The 6,000-nt window shown below is 40.4% G+C and overlaps 1 protein-coding gene across 1 annotated transcript in view; it reads left to right on the top strand.

Annotated features, from left to right (window-relative positions):
* The window catches only part of St13 (suppression of tumorigenicity 13 (colon carcinoma) (Hsp70 interacting protein)), a 29,093-nt gene that overhangs the window by 460 nt on the left and 22,633 nt on the right, over positions 1–6,000 (top strand). The window lies entirely within an intron of this gene.

Raw genomic sequence — 6,000 nt, 5'->3', positions numbered from 1 at the left:
GCTCGAGGGGGTCGAGGGAGGCGGCGGAGGCTGACGCCGGGAAGAAGGCGCGCGGGCCGCTCTCTGGCGTGACGCTCGCGCCGCGCACTCGGCTCCACGGGATCAACAAGATTTTCAAAATGGCGGTTCGGGAAGGAGAGCGGGAATGCGGTGGCCAATCAGGGCTGCGAGCTGGGAGTGGGGCCGCGCGGGGCGGGGGGCGGGGCCGGGCGCCCCGGCGAATGCGGGCCTGTGCCGCCCTGGGCCCTGGAGCCCGGAGTGGGGCGGGAAGAGGGGCGAGAGGGCAAAACTTCGGCGTCGCGTGGAGAGTTTGCCTTTAACCCCCCGCGTCCTGAGTAGGTCGCGCTGGCGCATAGGGGCGTCTTTATGCATTATGCTTTCGAATAGTATTGTAAGGATAGTTTAGTAAATTAGCGTAACCGATCCGTTTTGCCTTACAGTGCTTCTAACTGCGAAGAATTACCTTGGGGATCGTTTATTGTACTTTCGTTTGTGGCAAAGCTATCTCCACAGACCTTTAAGGAAAACGATTTTTTTCAAGGGCTATCATTTTTCGAAGACATATTCTTACGTTTAACTTATCCTTTACTTTTCTACGCACAAAGAATTAATAGAAGGGGGCTGGGGATTTAGCTCAGCGGTAAAAGCGCCTGCCTGGCAAGCGCAAGGTCGTGAGTTCGGTTCCCGGTACCGGAGAAAAACCAAAAAAAAAAAAAGAATTAATAGAAGGGGCATTGTGCCAGCAGTTGGTAAACAATAATGTCTATTTAGGTGTATGGATGAATAAGTATTACGTTTTATTTTGTAGTAGATACTAGCTGTTTACTGGAAGGGCACCCAAGGAAAGAAAAGGGAAATATACCCCAAGGAGGTGATTTTGTTTGTTTGTTTTTTGTCTTTTTGAGACAGGGTCTCACTATGCAGTTCAGGCTGGCCTTGAGCTCACTTTGTAGCCCAGGCTGGTCTCAAAAAACTCCTGCCTCAGCCTCCCAAGTGCTGGAATTATAGGCTTGCGCCAGCACTCCCGCCTGAGGTGATTTTCTTTTAAACAAATCATTACTAGCAGGTCGAGGCCCAGTATTCAGTCTCCTGAAAGGGGCGTGGGGACGTCTGGTGTCATACTCATTACTGGTGATGAATGCAGAAGCAAGTTACAGCTGAGGCAGGAGGATTATTTGAATCCAGCAGTTGGAGATCAGCCTGGGAAACGTACCGAGACTCCACTGGAATGGTAGCTCTCGAATGTGAATCCCAGCTATTTAGGAGGCTTAGGCAGGAGGATCTCGAATGCTAGTCTGGGCAACTTAGACGCTGTGCCAAAATAAAAAGGGTTGAGGGTATAACTCAATGGTAGAGCACCTGTGGGATTGATCTCTAGTATCACATTTAAAAAATATATATATATGTATACGCACACACACACACACGCACATTTTTAAAGACGGTAACATACACATTGCACTTAGCAGCGGTGAATACTGTCACTCCTGAGAAGTACTACTACAGCTGTAAACGTTAATCTGTTGCTTTAGTAGTATTATAGGGGAAGATGAAGTCATGATTCCACATTTTCTTTAACAAGCCGGTTCTAAGGAAGAAATTGAAGTTAAAATCTAGCAGGCATGGTGGCGCACGCCTGTAATCCGAGCACTCGGAGGCTGAGGCAGGAGGATGGTTGCGAGTTTGAGAGCAGCCTGAGCTACAAAGTGAGCTCAAGGCCAGCCTGAACTGTATAGCAAGACCCTGTCTCAAAAAGACCAAAAAAAAAAAAAAAAAGAAGTTAAAATCTATAACTACAAGTCAACAAGAATCTTGTTTTGCAAAATCCTTGATTCTCAAAATCAATTTGTGACTTGGATTGAATTGAAACATGCCTAAGAGCAATTCTGTAATTTGTGCTGAAGAGATTAGACTGTGGCTTTATAGAGAATTCAGTTAAGGTCTGCAAAATGTGTCTGGCATTACTGTTTTTTAAAATAGCCATGGATCTTAGTTTAACGTTTCTCATAGTAGCTCAGGGTTTTTCATTTTGATTCTGTTACATTTTCCCTGTAGCATTCTAAATTAAGGGGTTAAGTATGAAGTGAAGCATCTTGACATTAGTAGGGACCTTATTTTGAATTTTAATTGGGACGTTAACATATCCCAGTTTTGCTATCTTTATTTTTATCTAAATTTAAACTTTTATTTTTATGGACTCTTAAGGCTTTTAATTGGGTTTGTATCAGTTACTCTCTTTGCAGTCATAGCAGTCCAAAATGGTGGCATGTTGGGATAAATGTGGAGATGACTTCGAGGTCCAAGAAAATTTTTTTTTTTAATAAATTTTCTGATGGTTTATTTATTTATTTATTTATTTGGCCAAACTTAGGACATTAAGCTTGCCAGACAGGCACTTGTGCCGCTGAGCTATATCCCCAGCCTAGTCCAAGAAAAACTAATGCAGTGTCTTAGAGCTTTTTCTCTTTGCTGGGACAAAATACCCAACACCATAAGTTAAAGAGGGAAAGGTTTATTTAGCTCACAGTTTGTAGAGATTTCATTCCATAATCAGCTGGTTCCAAGGCACTGTGGCATGGCAGAAGGGCAACAGTTTATGGCTGCAGAAGCTACAGAAGTAACCAGAGCAAAAAACGGGCAGAGCAAGCCTATTTTCCTCCCTTCTATTGTATGCAGGCCACCTGCCCTAGGGTGGGCCTGCTGGCATACTAGAGTGTAAAAAGCAGACCTAGGGCAGGTCCTCTACACCCTAGGGTGTAGAATTGCCACTTAGTTAAGCTTCTAAATTTTTCAAGTTGACACAATGAACCAATCACAAACTCTAGATTCAGCTGCCTTTGAAAAGCCTGCCCCCCAACAACTGTGTGAAGCTTGGGCAGGGGGACATTCAGACACAAAGCATAAATAACATACAGTTATTAGGGTTCCATGAGTTGAAAACATTTTGGATTTGTCTCCCTCATAACAATTTATTTGCTCTAATGGTTATCATAGTTTTAGCAAACAATTTTATTTGATGTAAAATAATTTATTAATTTAATAACCCTTCAAATTGTACAAAGAGAAACATGAGAACAAAATCTGAACTAGTAAACAGTGGGGATCCAGAAAGACTATGTTCTGTTCTTTTCTCTTTTTTTTTTTTTGGCGGGGGTGGGGGGTGGGGGGGGAGCTACTGGGAATTGAACTCATAACCTTGCCCTTGCCAGGCAGGTGCTGTACTGGTGAGCTATATCCCTGGCCTATGCTCTTTTCAATAACTATATTTTGAGATTTTTTTGTTTGTTTGTTTGTTTTTATTCTTTTTTTTCCCCCAGTACTGGGAATAAAATAATGTGTTTGGGCCTAGGGTACACTAGGCAAGTACTCAATGCTGAACTACATCTCCAGTCCTTTTTTAAATTTTGAGATGAGATCTTGCAAAGTTGCCTTGCCTGATCTTAAATTTGAAGTCCTCCTGTCTCAGGCTTCCAGAATAGCTGGTGTTACAGGCATGCACTACCAGACACAGCTTGTTTTATTCTTTTGAAAGAGGAGCAATGTCTGGCATTTTTTTCCTCCCATTTTGAGAATGCTTTGTACCTTGTGTGTATTTTCATCGTGGTTTATTTGGTGATAAAGTCAAGTGCAATACCTGTATTCTGCTCTCCAGTGTAGGGCATGGCACATTAGTAAATATTTTATTTTATTTTATTTTATTTTATTTATTTTTTGGTTTTTCTCCGGTACCGGGAACCGAACTCACGACCTTGCACTTGCCAGGCAGGTGCTTTGCCGCTGAGCTAAATCCCCAGCCCCGTAGTAAATATTTTAAAAGTGAAAAGATTGCATTTCTGCCCACAGTACAGAATTCAAAATATAACACCTAGTTTTTTGGACATCTGTGTAAGTAACTATAGCACAAAGCAGATTGAAGGTTTTAATTCTCAAATTAAGAGAATGATGGAGTCTTGTGATCCTATGTGAGGAAGGTTTCTGCACCAGCCCTACCTGAGAGTATGACATAAAAGCCTGTGCTGAAGCCTGGCATAGTGGTGCATGCCTGTACTCCTAGCACTCAGGAGGTTGAGGCAGGAGGATCATTGTGAGTTTGAGGCCAGCCTGGACTACAAAGTGAGCTCAAGGCCAGCCTGAACTGCATAGCAAGACCCTGTCTCAAAAAGAAAAAAAAAAAAAAACATCCTATGCTATAAAGTCCAAATGGCAATATCTTGTGGGAAATTATTGTATTTTTAATCTTGGAACCATTACTGTATTTGAAACATGTTCCTATAAATGGTGTTAGCTTCTAATAATGAACAATAATTTAGAATGTGAGGAATTCTAGATCTAGTTTATGAATAAACCATCTTGTGCTTAATTTTTATTTTTGGAATAATTTCTGGCTCAAAGAAAAATTGCAAGACTGTACAGTACAACAATGTATTTTTCCTGAACTATTTAAGAATAAGCTGCCAACATTATGCCCCATCCCCAGCATCATTATTTTCTATGAACAAAGACAGTTTCTACAATGCAACTATCAAACTCAGGAAGCTAATATGGATGTATTAATACTATCTAATTCTCAATTATATATTGCACTTTTTTTTTTCTTTGAGACAGGGTCTTGCCATGTAGTTTGCACTGGATTTGAACTCACTATGTAGCCTTGAGCCTATGTGGGCCTCATACTCCCCCAGTCTTCCTACCTCAGCCTCCCGAGTGTTGGAATTGTAGGCATGCATTACCACACCTGGCAACATGTTCCATTTAGTTGTCATGTCTCACATTTCCTCCATTGTAAAACAGTTTTTCACTCCTATTCACAGTTTGAATATTATAAGCCAGTCATTTTATAAAACTTCCCCTTAATTTGGGTTTGTCTGATCTTTTCTTAGTGTTAGATTTAGCTTACTACATTTCTTGGCAGGAATATCACTTCACAAAGTTAGACTGTTGAGGCTATGTTTGGATGTTACCCTAAATACATTCTAAATGCTTCATTTTGAAACAGGAAAAACACAGCTTCAGAAGTCCTGTGTCTTCATTAAAATTTAACTACAAAGAGCTAGTGTTTGATTACTGTCTACTTTGGAAAAGATTTTCCTATTGAAAAGAATTTTATTATTTTTAGATGTGCATTTCTTTAAGTCATTTTATCTATGCTGAATTACAAATTAAGATGTTTGGGATTGTGTAATGATCTTTTTCAGGATACTGAGTAATTGAAGATTTTTAGTAATACCACATTAAACAGAATACAAAAAGTGTGTACATTTTTTGAGCAAATGGTACTTATAAGATTCCAAATTTTGCTTATTTTCATTCTGTTTGCTGTATTGAATTTATGCTGTGTTAAATTCATCAAAAGATAGAGGCAGGCACTGTCTTGGATGCCTGTAATTGTCTGTAGCCCCAGCTACTCAGGATAGTAAGTTCAAGGTCAGCCTGGGCAATTTAGGGAGTCCCTAAGTCACAGTTACAAAGGCTGTGTGGCTGGGGGTGTAGGCAAGTGCAAGTCCCTGGGTTTGATCCCCAGTACTGTCAAAAAGACCTTAGAAGAATGAAAGGCCAAGCCACAGGGTGAGAGAATATTTGCAATACATAAAACTGACAAAGAACTCATGTAGTACATAAAAAGAACATCTACAAATAAAGACAACCTAATGGAAGACAGGAGGAGAATTGAACTTTACCGAAGAACGGCCAGTACATTTATGAATAAAAGGGCTTAACACAATAAGATGTCACTACACACCTGTCAGAAAGGCTGAAAATTTTAAGAGTGAACAGTAGCTAAGTGTTGACCAACTAGTGTTGACCAAAGTGTTTAACAACTAGAATTCTTATACATTGCTGATAAGTGTAAATTGATAAAAAAATTGGAAAACTGATACATATTTAAATTTAATCTACATATAGCCTATTCCCACATACTCACCGAACTGAAATGAATGCAAATGTGGATATAACAGTCATAGCTATGACAGTTTCAGAATCTCAAGGATGTTTTAGAAC

This window comes from Chinchilla lanigera, unplaced genomic scaffold (genome assembly GCF_000276665.1).
Source record: "Chinchilla lanigera isolate Chin_1 unplaced genomic scaffold, ChiLan1.0 scaffold00012, whole genome shotgun sequence".
Classification (NCBI taxonomy): Eukaryota; Metazoa; Chordata; class Mammalia; order Rodentia; family Chinchillidae; genus Chinchilla; species Chinchilla lanigera.
Note: the sequence above shows the minus strand (reverse complement) of the source record. Positions and strands in the feature narration are given on the sequence as shown.